We start from the raw sequence: 21421 nt of genomic DNA, 5'->3' as shown, positions 1-21421 counted from the left end.
TGGAACAACCTGATTCCCTTGTATCTACCCCAGTGCTTAGAACAGTGCTCGGCACATAGTAAGCGCTAAACAAATACCAACGTTATTATTATTATTATTATCATCCCTGTTTCACCACAGCCTTTTCATGAGCCCATGGAAAATGGAGAAATGAGGGAGGAACATACCCCATTAGAATCTGGAAATGGAAGGATATAGAGCCTTTCACCAACCTGAACATGATGGCCAGCCTGAAACCTGAAGAGACTTTGCTCAGCTAGGATAAGAGGGCATGTTAGGGAAAGAACCAGAGAAACTGTGTGGCCTCTAGTCTTTAAGTTTGTCCCTCTAGACTGTAAGCTTGTTGTAGGCAGAGAATGTGTCTGTTGTATTGTACTCTTCTAAGCAATTAGAACAGTGCTCTGCACACATTAAGTGCTCAATAAACATGATTGATTGTGGCAAGAGATCGGGCCCGGGAGTCAGGTGACATGGGTTCTAATCTCAACTCTGCTAGGTGCCTGCTGTATGAATTTACGTCACACCTTCCCTGCTCCTTAGTTTCCTCAGCTGTAAAATGGGGAATCAATACCCTTTTTCCCCCTTACTCACATTGTGAGCCCCATGTGGGCAGGGACTGACTCTGACCTAATTAACATATATCTACCTCAGTGCTTAGAAAAATGCTTGACACAGAGTAAACGCTTAGAAAGCGCCTACATTTGAACCTACAGCTGCTAATTAGTCTGCATCTGTAGAATAGCTCTTGTTTATTTAAAAATAGACCCTGTTCATTTTTAAGCATCTAAAATTTCTGGAGAATTTAAAATAACCTCGTAAAGTAATGGCAATTTAATTCTAATGTCCTCTATTGTAAAAATGAAGAAAGAACTGATTTCCCAGTTAACACTGATTAATGATGGTATTTATTAAGCATTTATTATGCCCCACACATATAACAGTTCTATAAGTAAATAACAGAATCTTGTGTTATTGCCTTTGGCCTTAAATGGCAAGTATATTTTGGCTATTTTAAAGCCAGAAAAACATCAGATAAATCAAAAATTCATATTTTTTCACATGTCACTCCTTCACTATCAAGAATATTGTGAGTTGGAACTAATCACAGGTTGGATTTATGGAAATAGAACACAGTTCAGGCTGTATGGGCTTCTTTAACTTTGGGGTCATTATACAGATATTAGCAAATTTATCAAGAAAAGCTTGGAATGATTAATAAGTGATTATATACTGCCTTTCCACTAGTACAAAACCACAGCAGCAATGTATCCTCTTGGAGTTGATAATGTAAACAAATGGATCAGTTACAAGATAATTTTTCTATATTTCTTTCCCAGAAAATCTCTTTGTGCCTTTGAGGGGAGTTCCAATCTATAAAATGATGTTAGTGGACTTAAAATGCTAAATTCTTAAGTGATTACTTTTAATTCTGTCTTCCCAGTTGGATACTGTAAGAAAAATTCCTGGTTTGGAAAAAACATTAAAAATAATTAATTCAAAAATTCAGAATTGCACAAAAATTCTGTTTTATCATAGTAGACTTTTCCATTAATTTTTAAAATCCTGATGTGAAGAGAACATGGATAACTTGAATAATGCTTCAAAAAGATTCTAGGTCAATTAACCCAGAAGAGTGTTGTAAGAGTATCCATAATGTATAAGTGGAGTCTATATTTGTCTTCCTCTTCACATTGTAATGATGACATTCCATTTGAGCCTTAAGATCAAGCAAGCACGTTAAACCATTAGCTCATTTACTAATTGCATCTGTGTCAGGGATCCATCAGTGAAAGTTTAAGGATAAGGCATAAAGCATAAGCATCATGGCAGAGTAGTTAGAGCACAGGCCTGGGAATCAGAAAGACCAAGTTCCGCCACTTGTCTGCTGTGTGAACTTGGGTGAGTCAGTTAACTTCTCTATGCCTCAGTTACCTCATCTGTAAAATGGGGTTTAAGACTGAGAGCCCCATGTAGGACATGGACTGTGTCCAACCTTATTACCCTGAATCTACCCCAGCGCTTAGAAGAGTGCCTGGCACATAGTAAGAGCTTAACAAATGCCATTAAAAAAAGGACTAAACTGAGAGGAAAAGCCAATGAAGATAGGAAGCATCATTCAGAAACTCTAAATTGATTTCACTTCCCCTGGACTGATCCCCAAAGGTAATTTTAATGGGATTATCTGCTTCAGGAGTATTAAATCTCAGTGATATAGATGTATATATTAGAGCTTCAATTTGATATATGAGTCAATTCGAATGGCCTCACTTCATTGGAAATTTGATCATCTAACACTGGGACCCAAAGATGCAACAAACATATACAATTTTTTGCATTAATGACACAACTTTTATTTTATTTTCTCTCCTAGCAACGTGACCTGCAGCGCTGCCAAATCCAGCCTGGAAGATATTGCCCTCTTTCTTTATACTATTGTTGTAACTCACACTGTTTAAACTGTATAATCAGAACTCCTGTGGCACTTTTCAACTTTCTGGCTTTTCAGACATTTCAGGACACTGTCAAGTTAGTGGAATTCTGCTTCGAATGGTTGCTTCAGTGAACATTCAACGCTGTCGGTGAGTTTGGAATTAAAGTAGAAACCATCGACCGTTGATTGTACCCTGCGGCAACCACCGTCCTCCTTTCTTCATGCTTTCAGCCTGTCTGCTAAAGACAGCAACAAAACTGGACAGAAATCTTTTTCTCCCCCCATTCTTGCAGAGTTTAACAAAGGTCCCAATGAACATTCATTGCTGTCGGTGGGTTTAACTCTGAGGACAAGCTCACTGAACAATGAATGGAACTGTGGCTCACCTTAGGCAACCACAATCGAGAGGAAAACCATCTCTAAAACACTCAAATGTTTCCTTTGGAAGACTGCTACGGCCCTTCGGGATTTTTAATTTGAACCTGTGTCTAATCCATGATTCTTTAACAAATGGACATTGGTTCTGTAATTTTTATCATGAATAAGGATTCTTTTTAGGTAAATTATCTTGACCATGAAGTCTAGCATACCTTTCCCAATGAGCAAATGCCAGCCTAGAGTATTGTCACTCACTCTCCCTGTGGATGGTGAGAGGATGGTTGTGGATTTAAAAAAAAAAAGTGCATGGTGGAACCAAGGGCCTGTCTACAAGGTTAACAGAGCTGAACCCTTGCCAGTCGAAAACCCAAAGAAAATGCACATCCTAGAAAGCTAATCTCAAATACAAGCTTAAATGTAGAGTCCTAAAAATTCAATACCACCACATTAAATAAAAAAACTATGTTTATCACTCAATTGATCATATTTATTGAATATTGTGTTCAGAGCACTGTAGTAAGCACTTGGGGAAGTACAAAATACCAGAGTTGGTAGACACATCCCCTGCCCACAAGGAGATTACATTCATATTAATGTAAATATAAAAATGAATTATGGATTAATATTATGAATGAATTAGATTGATATACAGAAATTATGGATATATAACAAGAGTGCTGTGAGCCTGAGGGAAAGGTTAATAAAGGGTGCTCACTAGAAAGAGAAGATATTGAAAAGATTGTGAAATAATCACCTGCAAAATCTTTTGAGTGTAATTTTCTTTTGACCATTTTCAACTATGTTGTTTTTGCCTATCGTATGACAATGTGTAGGACTGGTGAGGGACATAAATTGTAAAGAAATGCCTGGCCATATCAGTTGGAGCATCAACAGCATCTCATGAGCATCTACTATGGGCAGAGCACTATATTGGATGCCTACTGAGTTCATATGACTGTACTGAGCACCTGCCATGTGCAGAGCAATGGTATTTAGGGCCCTCTGTACAGAGCCCTGTACAAGCCTCTTGGAAACATACAAGAGAATGAAACACAAACCGCCAAATATACAATTAGGAAAAGAGTGAATGAAATGATACAAAAATACAAGCAATGAAATAAAAGGTGTTCAAAATTTAAATGAATCTTATGACTTGTTTTTTTCTTGATTTTCTTTATCAGCCTACTGACCCTCATTACAGGGTACTGATGATGTAAGTTGCTCTTTCTGTAAGCATACATATTTATCTAACTACCCATGGTTCCAGAAGGTGTAACTCAGGCCTAATGCACAGCAATCAGAAATAGGGAGGTTATATGTGAGCCTGTTGTTTAATAGGGTTTGTCCTGTATTTGTTGCTCAATTGTACTTTCCAAGTGCTTAGGACAGTGCTCTGCACACAGTAAGTGCTCAATAAATACGAATGAATGAATGAATATGGAGCAAGCTTTAGGAAAATCATGACACCAAATAGAGGCATGGTCAGTAGCAAATTTTACTGACGTCTTTGGCAGTTGTGTGTCGGACCTATTAGACACACTCAGGCTACTTAAATTGATTAATGCTATTTGAGCTATTACTATATGCAGAGTGACTTATTAAGCACTTGGGAAAGTAATAAAGCGCTTGGGAAATCCCCATTTTACAGATGAGGTAACTGAGGCCCAGAGAAGTGAAGGGATTTGCCCAAAATCACACAGCAGACAAGTGGCAGAGCTGTGATTAGATCCCAGGACCTTCTGACTCCCAAGCCCGTGCTCTATCCATGACATCACACTGCTGAATACCTTTTTTATCATTATTATTAGTGATAATACTAGGAATTGTAGCAGTACTAGTCATTTTACTAATATCACAGAGACACACAAGCTCTCCCCAGCTAGGCCAACCTCTGTAACGCCATTTGGAGGATGCAATGGGGAGGAAGTTCCTCAGTTTTGTCCCCTGTGACCAGACATACACCATCAGAGCAGTCAGTCAGTCCCCAACCCTACTCATGAGTATACCCTCACCCCTCTCCCCACCCTCCTTCTGCCCTTCCAGCTTGGGGCCATGGGAGCAGGAAAGGGAACATTGAAAGAATGGTTGCCTAAGGTGAGCCATTACCTCCATACAATATAAGCAGATCGGACACAGTCCCTGACCCACGTGGTTGTAAATTTCTCCACTAGACTGTAAAATCCCTGAGAGCAGGGATCAGGTCTAACAATTCTATTGTATTACATCCATTATCCTAGGGAACCCACCTCCTTTAATCCAAAACGACCTATTTCCTCTGCCATCATGCTGAAGCCATCAGCTGAGGATTGAACTTGAATTACCAATCAGTGTTATTTGAGTGCCGCCTGTGTACAGAGCTCTGTTTTGAACTACTAATCAATGACTAATGTATAGTCAATTCTGTTACCGAATCCTGCCCTTGAGGTCTCGGTCCATTGCAGGGGTTCCCCAACAAGGGTCCCCTTTGGCCTCGGCCATTCCATTGTCCTTTGATAGTTGACTGCACATTTTCCTCTCTTCACGGCCCATTGTTAAAGCATTTTTGTCACAGAGCCCAAGGCTCCATCTCTGTCTCTTCTCACCATAGAGAGCAGTCAAACTCTGCACATTATCCCTGAGAATAGCTGTCCTGTCAGGGCTGGACCCTGGGCCTTACTCCCCTAGAACCATCTCTGGGTTTTCCTATTGGCTCCTCTGGACTCCACCATGCAGAAAGGTCATTCCAAGGACAATACCTCCTTCCTCTACCCTTCTCCCACTCCAGCCCCACTCAGAACTAACACACACTTTACACATGCGTGAATACACTGTAAAGATTAAAATTTGATAGGGAACTCAATCGCTAGCCCACATGGGAGGGAGTTGGGAGCGCCTGCAAAAATCACACAGTGCACTAGCCACTATTAACATCCTCCTGCTCTGAATTCATTACAGTGATTGAATCTGTAGAAAACAGTGAAATAAAATGTTCCTTTCTGAAAAAAAAAACGTATAGGCAATCTGTGGGATTCACTTAGGAAAGATCGTCGGAACCTGGTTCAGAAAGAACAGCCGAGAAACATGATACTTGTTAATGGTGTCTGTAACTCTATGAGGTACTCTGCTAAGAGTAACCAAATCTCACGCCCTGGGGTGAAACACAATCACCTGTACATTCCACGAGAGAATTCTGCCCACAAGGACAACACTGCACAGCTGGATAAGCATATTGTTGGCAGAAAAAGAGAGAAGGGAGGGGGTGGGAGGCAGGGAACGGAGGGGGAGAAGAGGTCACTATCCAACGAATCATTGTGTTGATTGGAACTGCAACACTGACACCTTTTTTTAAAAAAAAAATGGTATTTGTTAAGCACTTACTATGTGCTAGGCTTGGTTTTAAGCCTTGGGGTAGATACAAGGTTGTCAGGTTGAACAGAGTCCCTGTCCCACATGAAGCTCACAGTGTTAATCCCCATTTTACAGATGAGGTAACAGGCATAGAGAAGTTAAGGGGCTTGCCCAATGTCACAGAGCAGACAAGTGGCAAAGTAGGGATTAAAACCCAGGTCCTTCTGACTCCCAGTCCCGTGCTCTCTCCACTAGGCCACGCTGCTTCTCCATGACCCTTTATGGCAAGTCTAAAATGAAATGTGAGGTGGACTGCTGTGAGTTCCAGCCACAGTGTAGTAATAATAATAATCTTCTTCAAGTATTTTTGTGTGTCAAGTGCTGGGGTAGATAGAGGTTAATCAGGTTGGACTCAGCCCCTGTCCCAACAGGGCTCACAGTCTAAGTAGGAGAGAGAAGAGGCATTATTATCCCCATTGTAAAGATGAGGAAACTGAAGCACAGAGATATGAAGTGACTTTTCCAAGGTCACACAGAAGGAAAGCAATAGCATAATAGCCATAGGAATAGTATTTATGAAGCGCTTACCATGTGCAGAGCACTCTATTAAGGGGACTCTATTAAGAATACAAAGGTGGTAGTCAGTCATGGGTCCTCACAGTCTAATAACAGGCACTCTAGCGTAAGCTCTTCGAGTCAGAGATTTGGATCAGAACACAGTTTAACTCAGGAGCCTGGATTCGGGTCCTCCCTGATCTTATCTGAGATTGGGCAGAGAGAAAGTGAGAAGCTGTTTTTAAGACCCTGAGAACCTCTACCCACACAGGCCAGACTGGCAAAAAAAATTAACCAATGACCCTCACATATCATACTCCAGTTCCTCTGTCTTCAGCAAGACCAGTCAGTCAATATGTCAATGTATTGAGTGCTTAGTGTGTGCAGAGCACTGTACTAAGCCATTGAAGTGTGCAATGTAAGAGAGTGTGCAATGTAAGAGCAATGCAAGTAAGTGAGAAGCAGCGTGGCTCAGTGGAAAGAGCCCGGGCTTTGGAGTCAGAGGTCATGGGTTTAAATCCCGGGTCTGCCACTTGTCAGCTGTGTGACTGTGGGCGAGTCATTTTACTTCTCTGTGCCTCAGTTCCCTCATCTGTAAAATGGGGATTAAGACTGTGAGCCCCACGTGGGGCAACCTGATTCCCCTGTGTCTACCCCAGCGCTTAGAACAGTGCTCTGCACCTAGTAAGTGCTTAACAAATACCAAAATTATTAAATTATTATTAGAGTTGGTAGGGACATTCCCTGCCCACAACGGGCTAACAGACAAAATAAATTACAGAAAGGTACGTGAGTGCTGTGGGGCTGAGGGAGGGGTGAATAAAGGGTGCAAATCCTAGTGAGAGGAGGATGCAGAAGGGAGAGGGAGAAGTTAATTCATTCAATAGTATTTATTAAGCACTTACTAAGTGCAGAGCACTTTACTAAGCGATTGGAATCTGTGAACAGGGCTGCAGTAGGCACAGAGGAGCATCATTTTCCGTTCTGCAGGAGGCTGGGAGCCTCCATATATCCTGCTGATTGTGTAGACCCAATGAGGTCACCACTTTGAATGGCCTTCTCAAAGCAGATTAGGAAGCCACGAATAACCCCAACACCAAGACTGCCATTTCCTGCGTAGAGCTCATCTACTACAAAGCTCAGAACAGAGTGGTTTTAAGAGACAGCGTGAAGCAGCGTGGCTCAGTGGAAAGAGCCCGTGCCTAGGAGTCAGAGGTCATGGATTTGAATCCCAGCTCTGCCACCTGTCAGCTGTGTGACTGTGGGCAAGTCACTTAACTTCTCTGTGCCTTAGTTACATCTGCAAAATGGAGATGAAGACTGTGAGCCTCATGTGGGACAACCTGATTACCCTGTATCTACCCCAGCACTTAGAACAGTGCTCTGCACATAGTAAGCGCTTAACAAATACCATTATTATTATTATTATTATTATTATTGTTGATAGCAAGGACACAGCTATCTGAAACAGAGGCAGCAACAGCATGAATTATTGGCAGCGTCCACTGAGCAAGAGGCTCAATGACCTTTTTCTAAATCATTATTACTACTATGGTATTAGTTTAGTGCTTAGTATGTGTCAAGCACTGTTTTAAGCATTGATACAGATTAAATATAGCACCAAATAACAGCCAAGGAAGAGGCATCCCCAGTTCCAGGTTTCCAGAGACAGTTCTGGAAGCAAAGAGGTTTCCCCAATTGAAGCAGTGGCTTTTTTATAGACCAAACTTCTGATTCAGCCGAAGGTGGAGAAACCTAGAAAATACTATGTGTCAAAATGATTTCTGTTAACTATCAGGAGCAGAATACTGTTGCATCTAGTTCCAAGAAGAAGGGAAATTTCTCCTGATTTCAGATCTCACACATCTTGAATTTTCCCAGAATTATTTGGTCCCCGGTCTTAGCATAGAGTGGTTGGGGATACATTTAGTAGCCTGTTTTAGTTGAAACTGGATTAAAAGAAGCAGTATGGCCAAATGGATAGAGCACAAACCTAGGAATCAAAAAAACCTGTGTCTTAATCCCTGCTCTGCCGCTTACCTGCTGTATGACCTTGGGCAAGTCACTTGGCTTTTCTATGCCTCAGTTACCTCATCTGTAAAATGGGGATTAAGACTGTGAGCCCCATGTGGAATAGGTATAGTGTCCATCCTGATTCACTTCTCTCTACCCCAGTGCTTAGTACAGTTCCTGGCATATTTTTAGAAGTTAAATACCACAATTATTGAAAAGGAGATGAAGGAGGAGTAGAAAGCTTATTCTTCCAGCCTTCTCCATCTAGGAATTGTTTCTTTCAAGATCCAAAGGATCTACATTCCTCTGGGAGAAAGTGAGACTGGCCAATTAGCAATCAAGATAGTGTTGCAGGAAAGGCTTCTGAATTCTATATTCCTGTGATATGCTAACATCCTTCATCCTCTTTTATTAAAGAACTTTAGAAAGTTTTGGTTAGACCAAACACAGGCAATATCCTCTATTATTCTATCTAGGCAATAAACAATGTATGCCTAGCAAATTTATTATGATTAGATAACTGAAAACTAGTAGGCAGTTCTCCAGATAGGCCCACTGCAATCAGAATAGGAGGGCCTGAAGTTGGAGCGGAAGCTCCATAAAATTTGTGAAACAAAGAAGCAAGAATTAGACCACAAGTTCATTGTGAGCAGGGAACCTATCTACCAACTCTATGGTATTACCCTTTCCCAAGCACTTAGTATGCTGCTCTGCACACAGTAAGCACTCAAATACCAGTGACTGATTAAATTATTTGGTCCTTGAGGACAGGGATCAGGTCATTCATTCATTCATTCATTCATAGTATTTATTGAGCGCTTACTATGTGCAGAGCACTGTACTAAGCGCTTGGAATGAACAAGTCGGCAACAGATAGAGACAGTCCCTGCCGTTTGACGGGCTTACAGTCTAATCGGGGGAGGCGGACAGACGAGAACAATGGCAATAAATAGAGTCGAGGGGAAGAACATCTCGTAAAAACAATGGCAACTAAATAGAATCAAGGCAATGTACAATTCATTAACAAAATGAATAGGGTAATGGAAATATATACAGTTGAGCGGACGAGTACAGTGCTGAGGGGATGGGAAGGGAGAGGGGGAGGAGCAGAGGGAAAGGGGGAAAAGAGGGCTTAGCTGCGGAGAGGTGAAGGGGGGGTGGTAGAGGGATTAGAGGGAGAAGAGGAGCTCAGTCTGGGAAGGGCTCTTGGAGGAGGTGAGTTTTAAGTAGGGTTTTGAAGAGGGGAAGAGAATCAGTTTGGTGGAGGTGAGGAGGGAGGGCATTCCAGGACCGCGGGAGGACGTGGCCCGGGGGTTGACGGCGGGATAGGCGAGACCGAGGGACGGTGAGGAGGTGGGCGGCAGAGGAGCGGAGCGTGCGGGGTGGGCGGTAGAAAGAGAGAAGCGAGGAGAGGTAGGAAGGGGCAAGGTGATGGAGAGCCTTGAAGCCTAGAGTGAGGAGTTTTTGTTTGGAGCGGAGGTCGATAGGCAACCACTGGAGTTGTTTAAGAAGGGGAGTGACATGTCCAGATCGTTTCTGCAGGAAGATGAGCCGGGCAGCGGAATGAAGAATAGACCGGAGCGGGGCGAGAGAGGAGGAAGGGAGGTCAGAGAGAAGGCTGACACAGTAGTCTAGCCGGGATATAACGAGAGCCCATAGCAGTAAGGTAGCCGTTTGGGTGGAGAGGAAAGGGCGGATCTTGGCGATATCATAAAGGTGAAACCGGCAGGTCTTGGTAACGGATAGGATATGTGGGGTGAACGAGAGAGACGAGTCAAGGATGACACCGAGATTGCGGGCCCGAGAGACGGGAAGGATGGTCGTGCCATCCACGGTGATAGAGAAGTCGGGGAGAGGACCGGGTTTGGGAGGGAAGATGAGGAGCTCAGTCTTGCTCATGTTGAGTTTTAGGTGGCGGGCCGACATCCAGGTGGAGACGTCCCGGAGGCAGGAGGAGATGCGAGCCTGAAGGGAGGGGGAGAGGACAGGGGCGGAGATGTAGATCTGCGTGTCATCTGCATAGAGATGGTAGTCAAAGCCGTGAGAGCGAATGAGTTCACCGAGGGAGTGAGTGAAAATGGAGAACAGAAGAGGGCCAAGAACTGACCCTTGAGGAACTCCAACAGTTAAAGGTCTACTAATTCTATCGTCTCTCCCAAGCAGTCAGTGCCTTGCATCCAGTATGTGTCCGATGAATGCTATCGGTTGGAATCAAAGATTAAAGGTAGTTCCAGGAACTGCAAGCAACCAATGAAAGTCAGCCTTTGGGGGTGCACTATGTGGTAAAGACTGTGGGTCCCACACTGGCCTTTTCAGACAGACACACACACTGCATTTCACAATCGATGAGAAGCAGCATGGCGTAGTGGATAGAGCACGGGCCTGGGCGTCAGAAGGTCATGGGTTCTAATCCCGACTCTGCCACTTGCCTGCTGCATGACCTCGAGCAAGTCAGTTCACTTCTCTGGGCCTCAGTTACCACATCAGTAAAATGGGGATTGAGACTGTGAGCCCCATGTGGGACAGAGACTGTGTCCAACCTGATTTATTTGTATAATAATGTTGGTATTTGTTAAGCGCTTACTATGTGCCGAGCACTGTTCTAAGTGCTGGGGTAGACATAGGGGAATCAGGATGTCCCACGTGGGGCTCACAGTCTTAATCCCCATTTTACAGATGAGGTAACGGAGGCACAGAGAAGTTAAGTGACTTGCCCACAGTCACACAGCTGACAAGTGGCAGAGCTGGGATTCGAACTCATGACCTCTGACTCCGAAACCCGTGCTCTTTCCACTGAGCCACGCTGCTTCTCTGATGCTTAGTACACAGTACACAGCACATAATAAGTGCTTAACAAATACCACAGTTATTATTAATGGCCTCTTCAAGTTTCATGAACTATGTATCTATATACAAATAGGATATCATAAACCACCCCTGGAGTTTTTGATGTAAAGCTTCCTTTTTACCACAAAGTATAGAACAATGAGATGATGAGGTACCTATCCTATTCCCACCATTCTATTCTTGTCCTGTCAGCCTCACAAACAACCATGCCGATGAGGGGAAAGGGTAAGGATGTGGCTGGGTAAATCTCTAGATCTTATTAATGGACCATTGTGGAGGAAGAGGGAATCAAAAGGCAAAATCAGTCTCTGGGGATAGAGAAAGGAAAGACGTGGTACAAGGGTGAATAGGGCCACGGGAGGAAAAGATGAGGATGACAGGGCTATTTATTGCCTCCCCAAAGCCTTCCGACCTCTGCAGTCATCAGAGGTCCAGGGCCAGACAATTGCTACCACCTGAGTCGGGTAATGATGAGGGATAAAGAGCAGCAGTGAGCACAGTTGTACAGGATGAAGGTTGGCTACGGTAAGGCACTGTGGTCTAATGGGTAGAACACAGGCCTGGGAGTTAGAAGGACCTGGGGTCTAATCCTGGCTCTGCCACTTGTCTGTGTGACCTTGAGCAAGTCACTCCACTTCTCTGGGCCTTAGTTACCTCATTTGCAAAATGCGGATTAAGGCTATGAGCCTCACATGTGGGACACAGGACTGTGTCCAACCCGATTTGCTTGGATCCACCCTAGCGCTTATTCAGTGCCTGGCACATAGTAAGCACTTACCAAATACCACAATTATTGTTATGGGAACAGTTCTATCACTCTATCTCTAATATTTCCTGCCACACAGCTTTCACGTCACACTAAAGGGCTACCAAAAGTGTGACTGTCAAGTCTATACCAGGATATGTGATCACATGACTCCCAGTGACACTCAGCCAGCAGACAGACCCTCCTAAGACCCTCTTAGCATCTGCAGTGGCACCAGAGGAAGATGGAAGGGGGAGAGGTCAAGGGTCGTGAGTGGGTTGGGCCAGGGTAGGTCTCGGTGCCCACCACTGTTCAACATCCCCTTTAGCTAGAGATCTGAGCAAGGGGAAAAAAGAGGGAGAGGTAGGCATAGGACATTGTAAAAATCTGGTGAGAAAGCAAGGACCCTTCAAAATGCTATTTACAACCCCAGCTCTGTGCAAATTGCTGTTCTCTCTGAGGTTTTCATTAGTCCCTCGTGACTGAGAGCAAGCCTGATAATGAAGCAGACTAGAGGCTTCTGAGATGTGAAAATTCAAGTACCTCAAGCACAGGAACCTAATGGTGCTGCCATAAACATTTAGAAAAAACACCGCTGGTTTAGGATGGATTAATCTGAATCAGAGAAGCCTCCTAAATTAAATAACTAACCTGGTGAGGTGCTCGTGGGAAGTGGTCTTATTATCTTGTATCTCTTCCAGTGCTTATTAAGTGTTTGGCACAGTCTTAGATTGTGAACTCCCTGTAGGACAGGACCATGTCTAATTCCCACCTGTGCATTTAGTACTGTGCTCTGCACACAGCAAGAATTTAATATAAGAGAAGCAGTGTGGCTTAATGGAAAAAGCATGGGCTTGGAGTCAGAGGATGTGGGTTCTAATCCTGGCTCCCCCTCCTGTTTGCTGTGTGATCTTGGGCAAGCTGCTTACCTTCTCTGTGCCTCAGTTACCTCACCTGTAAAATGGGGATTAAGACTGAGCTACATGTGAGACAAACTGATTACCTTGGATCTACCCCAGTGCAAGGAACAGAGCTTGGCACATAGTAAGCACTTATTACCATAATTATTTTAATAAATTATTATTTTTATAAATTACTACTACTACTACTTAGTACCACAATTGTTATTAACCAGGACAATTCCTCGAGATAAACAGCGTGGGCTTGTACAAAGACCTGAGAGTTAGAGAACCTGGGTTCTAGTCCCAGCTCTGCCACTTGCCTGCAGGGTGATTTTACCTGTGAGTGTCTCAGTTTCCTCATCTGTAAAAGAGGGATAAAATAATAATAATAATAGTGGTATTTGTTAAGCACTTACTATGTGCAAAGCACTGTTCTAAGTGCTGGGGGAAAACAAGGTGATCAGGTTGTCCCACGTGGGGCTCACAGCTTAATCCCCATTTTACAGATGAGGTAACTGAAGCACTGAGAAGTTAAGTGACTTGTCCAAAGTCCCACAGCTGGCAAGTGGCAGAGCCGGAATTAGAACCCACAACCTCTGACTCCCAAGCCCGGGCTCTTTCCACTGAGCCATGCTACTTCTCTTGTCCTGCCCTGCCTCAGGCTGTGAGCCTCAAGTGGGACAAGGACTTTGATTCATTCATTCATTCAATAGTATTTATTGAGTGCTTACTATGTGCAGAGCACTGTACTCAGTGCTTGGAATGTACAAATCAGTAACAGATAGAAGCAGTCCCTGCCCTTTGACGGGCTTACAGTCTAACTGGGGGAGACAGACAAAAATAGCAATAAATAGAATCAAGATCTGAATATCTCTACTCTTAAACACAATCCATAATTAACAGTTCATACCAGTTCCATGTGAGACACATACAAAAATGCCAGAAGTTCAATATCTGAGGTTTCAGTCTTACATTGTCCTTTTATTGACAATTTTCTGGGTCATAACAGATAATTTTTAAAGCAGTCCTTGCTGCTGTGAGAAGCAAAGAAATGTGATTTTGGATGGAAAATGGACACAGGTGGCAGCCCCCAAGCCAACATTACCCATCTGATGTGTAAAGCACATTCCCAATTATCATAAAGTACATCCAGTGCTAATAGCTGTATCTGCTGTAAAATAATGAAGTGTGAGAAGCTAGACCTCATGATGTAGTTAGAATGAAATGCCATCCAAAAGTGGTATGCCAATGTTTGATCTCGCTAAACACTGAGGTGATGGATATGGTCACCCTAGTGCCCTTTGCCCAGTCTGGGAATTGCCAAAAGATCCAGAGAATCCACGTGGTCTAGTGGATAGGCCTTGGGTCTGGGACTCTGAAGGACCTGGGTTCTAATTCTGCCTTCTCCATTCATCTTCTGGGTAAGTTTGGGCAAGTCACTTGTGCTTCAGTCACCTCATCTAACTGGGGTAGATACAAGATCATCAAATCCCAAATGGTGTCACAGTCTAAGTAGGAGGGAGAACAGGTACTGAATCCTCATTTTTTACAAAAGAGAAACTGAGGCTCGGAGAAGTTAAGTGACTTGCCCAAGGTCACAGAGCAGGCAAGTGGTAGAGCAGGGACTAAAACCAAGCTCCTCTCTCAGACCTGTGTTCTTTCCAACAGGCCACACTCCTTCCTATAGTCTCATCCATCTGCATCTTGTCCCTGCTGAGAGGTGGGAAGTAAGGACGTGTTCCTCATGTCTGAGTCTTCCTAGACCTGGATTCTAGCAAATGGGGTTGGACACAGTCTCTGTCCCACGTGGGGCTCACAGTCTCAAACCCCATTTTCCAGATGAGGTAACTGAGGCCCAGGGAAGTGAAGTGACTTTCCAGTGTGGCTCAGTGGAAAGAGCCCGGGCTTGGGAGTCAGAGGTCATAGGTTCGAATTCCGGCTCTGCCACTTGTCAGCTGTGTGACTGTGGGCAAGTCACTTCACTTCTCTGTGCCTCAGTTCCCTCATCTGGAAAATGGGGATGAAGACTGTGAGCCTCACATGAGACAACCTGATGACCCTGTATCTACCCCAGTGCTTAGAACAGTGCTCTGCACGTAATAAACACTTAACAAATATCAACATTATTATTACTATAAGTGACGGAGCTAAGATTAGAACCCATACCTTCTGGCTTCCAGGCCAGTGCTCTATCCATTATGCCAACATTAGTCCTTGACAAGAGCAGAGGGAATAGTTATGTGCCAGCCAGTCACGCATTCAGTGGCCAACTGGAAAGCATAGCACTCACGTGCCTAACCCCTGTGCCCCCGGCTCGATGGCAGTGACATTAAACCATATTGTCAGGATTGTGATACCTGTACCTCGGGCTCAGCAGCTGGCCCTTGGGCGACTGTCTGCCCACACTCCCTTATCCCCCGATCTTATTTCCACCTTTCCCTCCATGTTGCTTGCGGGTGAGGGTGGGGAAAAGGATACTCCCTGGAGAATGAGCATGGAACCCTCTAGGAAGCATTTTTGGTCCACTACAAATGGTTGTAGCTAAGCTTCTGGTTCAGTTTCTCGGGCAAGGGCCACCTAAGCCTTTCCAACCCCCACCCCACCCACCTCCCACCAGGGGGAGGAAGGAGAAGATGAAGCAGGAAGAAGCTGAGACCCACCAGAGCCGAAGTTAATTCCCTGGGAGTCCCTCAGAGGTCCAGGAGTTCCGCAGCGAAAATTTCTGTTTCCAACTTGATACAACTAGAGTCTCTTCGTGGATGATTTCCAAATCTACCTCTCCACCCATGACCTCTCTCCTCCTCGCCATCTCACATTTTCTCATCTCCAGAACATCCTTACTTGTAAGTCACCCTGACACTTCAAATTTAACATGTCCAAAACAGGCCTCCTCGTTTTCCCATCAAAACCATCTCCTCGCCCTGACTATAGACAGTACCGTTATCCTGTCTCATAAGTCCATAATCTTGGTGCTATCCTCAACTCATCCCTCTTACTTAACCCACACATACAGTCTGTCACGATATCCTGTTGGTTCAACTATCACAACATCTCTAGAATCCACCCTTTCCTCTCCATCTAGACTGCCTCCACATGGAACGAAGAACTCATTTCCCACCATGACTACTGCATCAATTTCTTCGTTGATTTCCCTGCATGCTATTTCTCCCCTCCCGAGTCCACATTTCTGTCTGCTGCTAAGATCATTCGCAGAAAAACTGTTCAGCTCATATCTTGCCACTCCTCAAAAACCTCCAGTGGTTGCTTATCCACCTCTGCATCAAACAGAAATGCCCTACCATTGGCTTTAAGAAACTCGATCAGCTCTCTCCCTCCTACCTAACCTTGCTGATTTCCAACCACAAACCAACTACCAAGCTAACACCAGCCTACTCTTTGTCCCTGGATCTCAACTATCCCACCAGTGAATCCTTGTCCTTGGACCTGGAATACCCTCCCCCATCCCACTTCATATCCAAGTCAACCACTCTTTCCTCCTCCAAAACCCTCCTAAAATTCCTGTCTCCTTCAAGAGGACTTTACAGACTAATCCCTTTATTTTCCCCTCTCTGCCTTCCTCTTTGCACCATAATTCACGTGGCTGTGTACCCCTTAAGGAGAAGTGTTCACCACAGATACACACCCCAGCCCCACAATAGCTATGTAAATATTCTTATCTTCTACTCACCCAATCCCTAATCTATTTTAATAACTGTCTCCTCCCCTCCCTTATACTATAATCTTTTTGTGTGCAGGAATGGTGACTACTAACTCTGCTTCTTTGTACTTTCCTAAGTACCCACTAACTGCTCAATAAATACCATTGATTCATAAATGACAACTTGAAAAGGAGAAAAATAGAAGAGAAAACCACTCTCTCCCCTTCTCACCTTCGCCATATGAGCTCATTCATTCATCCAATCATATTTATTGAGCGCTTACTGTGTGCAGAGCACTGTACTAAGCACTTGGAATGTACAATTCAGCAACAGATGGAGACAATCCCTGCCCAACAGCTAGCTCACAGTCTAAAATGGGGAGACAGACAGAAAAACAAAAGAAGTAGACAGGCATCACTACCATCAAAACAGATAAATAGAATCATAGATATATACACATCATTAATAAAATAGAGTAATAAATAATATATACAAATATACACAAGTGCTAAAGGGGGGAAAGGGGGTAGAGCAGAGGGAGGGAGTAGGGGCAATGGAGAGGCAAGGAGGGGCAGAGGGAAAGGGAGGGCTCAGTCTGGGAAAGCCTCCTCCAGGAGGTGAGCTCTCAGCAGGGCTTTGAAGAGGGGAAGAGAGTTAGTTTGGCAGATGTGAGGAGAGAGACCATTCCACGTTAGTGGAAGGACATGAGCCAGGGGTAGATGGTGGGACAGGCAAGAATAAGGCACAGAGAGGAGGTTAGCGGCGGCAGAGGAGCAGAATGTACGGGGTGGGCTGTAGAAGGGGATAAGGGAGATGAGGTAGGAGGGGGCAAGGTGATGGAGAACTTTGAAGCCAAGAGTGAGGAGTTTTTGCTTCATGCAAAGGTTGATAATCAACCACCGGAGGTTTTTGAAGAGGGGAGTGGCATGCCCAGAGCGTTTCCCCTGTCCACACTGAGTTTACACTCTAGTGGTAAGCTACCTTGCTCTTAGATCTCCTTCTTTCATCTCTTCCTATGCTCCCATTTAATAATAATGGTATTAAGCGCTTACTATGTGCCAAACACTGGAGAAGCAGCCTGGTGGAAAGAGTATGCCACTTGTCAATTGTGTGACTTTGGGCAAGTCACTTCACTTCTCTGTGCCTCAGTTACCTCATCTGTAAAATGGGGATTAAGATTGTGAGCCCCACATGGGACAACCTGATCACCTTGTATCCCCCCAGCACTTAGAACAGTGCTTCGCACATAGTAAGCACTTAACAAATACCATCATTGTTATTATTAATACTAAGTGCTGGGGTGAATACAAGCAAATCAGGTTGGACACAGTTCCTATCCCACGTGGGGCTCATGGTCTCAATCCTCATTTTACAGATGAGGAAACTGAGGCACACAAGTGATTTGCCCAAGGTCACACAGCAGGCAAGTGGCAGAGTCCCATGCTCCATCCGCTATGCCAGGCTGCTTCCCATTTAAAACCTTTCTCCTCCACTTTCCTTTTCTCTTTTCCCCACTATCCCCCTTCTACTCCCTTCCCCACTCCACAGTATTTGATAGAATTTGATTTTTCACTTTAAACATAGGCTTTCCAAAAGCACAGACTTATTTTGGGGAGGAGTAAAGGAGCGGGGACAGGACATTCATAATTTTCCAATATGCTCTTGGAACAATAAAAATGTTTTTGAGCAACTTCAGAGTACTCAACCCATGCTGTATACAATTCTAAGTATTTGCTATTCTGCCACTTAAGAACTAGAAGACATTTTAGAGAATTGTATTTAAAAAAAGGGAGATGGGGTGGTGCTGAGCATGCTTAACCTTATGAGTTGCTTTGTAAAATGAGTGAAATTCACAAATTGTTTCAAGCTACAATCCAAGCAATGGTAAATGTTGTGGTTTAAGATATGAGCTTGTGTGAAAACTTGGAGAAAAAGGTGAGCAGAAGTTTGCAGAATTACAAAAATGGGATTAACAAATGTCAGAAAAGAAACAAAACAAAATACTTCCAAAGAGAATGAAAAACAAAAGATAAAATCTTCTGGAAATTTTTTTTCACACTGGCAGTCAACCATGCTATGTTAAAATACAAGAATACCAGGAGTGAGATATTTTTACATTTTCTTGCGAGAAGAAAAAAGTCATTTGAAGATTCAAACCAATTTGTGGTGTCATCGAAAGAAATTGCTTTAAAATATTTCCAGATGTTAGATCTTTTACTCTCGCTTTGGGAAGAAAAAAAAAGAATGGTGAGGTGTTGTGGATGACATTTTGAGGGTTTTTCATTCCTTAAACTTATGTGTTACAGTATTATTGCAGCTGTTTCAGAGGCATGTTTTTCAGTATTGAACTTCTAGCCTTGTGGAACACTAATGAAATGTACTAAAATGAATCAACTTAAATCAAGGTAGTGTAGCTTAATGCACTTGGAATTTCATTTGTGGAAAGCAAACAGAACACAAATACAGAATAAGGAATCAAGATGAACATGTCAATATCACCTTCTCCAATCTTCAGGTAAAACCTCTCTCATGGGCTAGCAGACTTATTGCTTCTTGGGATTGTGGTTTGGACTGGCTATTGCTTGAAGTCGATTACCCTTAATCGTCAAGGTGTTGGTTTAATCCTCTATCCTTAAAATGTGACTTTACTTTCTAAACGGATTATTGGTAGGGACGCCATCCATAAGTCAGTCAATGCTTCTATGTGCAGGGTATTGTGTGAATATCATGGGAGGGTACAAAATAACAGAGTTGGTAGATGCATTACCTGCCCACAGTGATCCATCTGATTTTACAGTGGACAGACTGGTTCTCAGCTGGTCTGTCCCCTACCCAGAAGGATACACCTTTGTCTGGAATCTTTGTTTCCAGCAGCCTCCCAGTGCCATAGCTTGGAGGTGACCTCCAAATTCATAAGGCCCTGGGATGGGCACACACAAGCTTGGGAGAAATTTGGAAAAGCCAGGGATTTCCCCCTGCCAAAGAAATGTTGTAAGTTTGGATGAACTACGGTGGACTTTCACAGAATGGTTCTTATGACATTACTACATTATGCTGACTAGTGTAAAGCCAGTGAAGCATGGCATAGTAGATAGAGCACAGACCTGGGAGTCAAGGTCATGGGTTCTAATCCCAGATCAGCCATTTGTCTGTTGTGTGACCTTGGGCATGTCAGTCCACTTCTCTGGGCCTCAGTTACCTCATGTGGAAAATGGCGGTTGAGACTGTGAGCCCTACTTGGGACAGGGACTGTTTCCAACCCGATTTGCTTGCATCCGCCCCAGAATTTAGTACAGGGACTGGCACACAGTAAGCACTTAACAAATACCACAATTATTATTATTATGTGCAGTTATGCACCTTCTGAGGACGCTCATGGTCATCCTAATCAGCATGCAGCTTTGTGCTGTTCAGCTTTGCTCTCCTCTCAGACAGGATTGAGGAACAAGGAACATCTAATGGATGAAGAAAAAGGAACTAGATTTATAGCTGATGGTCCCATTTATGAGTTATTTTAGGGATTGGGGATAGAGAAGATAAGCTCAGGATGGACCTTTTAACTTTACCATTTCTTCTCACAAGGATGGGTGTCAAGCAGGGCAGCTATCATATGAACATCTTTTAGAAACAGAATATCAGACTGGGTGGATGGACTGGGTGGACCCTTGGACTGATTTGTTAGATGGTGTGCTATCAGTGGGAAGCTATATCCTGGTGAGAACTCGGTTCTTTCAAAAGTGCATCAGAATGGAAAAAACCTTATCCATTTCCAGTGGATAATGGAAACTGTCACTGTCATTTCAGTAGTTATTTCCTCATTTCCTCTGACACTAGGATAATACTCCCCAGGTGGAAGTTAGAGGGAAACAATATTCCAGAGGGCACTAGGTTGTCTTTCCAGACCTGGAGGGTCTTCACCTATTGTTTTCCATTTGCTATTCGCATATCTTCTTCAAACCATCTCTTTACTGTTGCACTATATGAGGAAATGTACCCTGCTTTCTTAGAAAGGTGCTGACCCTTGAATCAACCCCTCTATTAGTTTATTCTTGCTCTTCAAGGTGCACATTCCAAAGTCTGCCTTTCTCAATCAGTTTTGGCCCTGGCTGTTCCACAGAGCCAAGAAGAGGATATATCTGCAGCCCGACCAAATAAACAAACTGTGCCAAGTTATGAACTCATTTATATACTGCCGACTTCTCCCTCACAGGATGTGTAGCAATTAAGTCTTCTGTAGAGGTTTAAATGATAGGCCCATGGTTACTCAAGAAAGGTCCAACTGAAAGCGTCGGTTATATAAAAGCAACCCCACATGGGCTTACATTTGTAGTCTAGGACACAGTATCATCTTTACTTGCACATCTGAACACTAATCCCATAGTTCAAATGATGAGTTCCAGCAAGGAGGAGAGGAAATTGGAGTGGGCAGGCTGGAGCCTGAGTTGTTATATTTATGACTTAAGATAGCTGATTCGCCTGGAGCCTCTGTGGCGTGTTCTCATGTGATGTCTACATTGTTACAAGGGTGTCTGGAGGCTTAATGAGCTGGTTCTGAAGGACATAA

General features: G+C 43.7%; 1 long non-coding RNA gene and 2 other non-coding genes across 3 annotated transcripts in view; all 3 read left to right on the top strand.

Annotated features, from left to right (window-relative positions):
- Positions 1-3953, top strand: part of LOC120638343 — an 85199-nt gene extending 81246 nt beyond the window's left edge. Inside the window, exon 5 of the long non-coding RNA XR_005659957.1 lies at positions 2372-3953. This is a non-coding gene — a long non-coding RNA (uncharacterized LOC120638343). The remainder of the gene's footprint in view (positions 1-2371) is intronic.
- On the top strand, positions 2534-2660 carry MIR181A-1 (microRNA mir-181a-1). The gene has a single exon (NR_034644.1). It is a non-coding gene; the product is annotated as a microRNA mir-181a-1 (primary transcript).
- On the top strand, positions 2720-2829 carry MIR181B-1 (microRNA mir-181b-1). The gene has a single exon (NR_034645.1). It is a non-coding gene; the product is annotated as a microRNA mir-181b-1 (primary transcript).
- Positions 3954-21421: the final 17468 nt, after the last annotated feature.

The sequence above is a fragment of the Ornithorhynchus anatinus genome, chromosome 4 (assembly GCF_004115215.2).
Source record: "Ornithorhynchus anatinus isolate Pmale09 chromosome 4, mOrnAna1.pri.v4, whole genome shotgun sequence".
NCBI classification, from domain to species: Eukaryota; Metazoa; Chordata; class Mammalia; order Monotremata; family Ornithorhynchidae; genus Ornithorhynchus; species Ornithorhynchus anatinus.
Note: the sequence above shows the minus strand (reverse complement) of the source record. Positions and strands in the feature narration are given on the sequence as shown.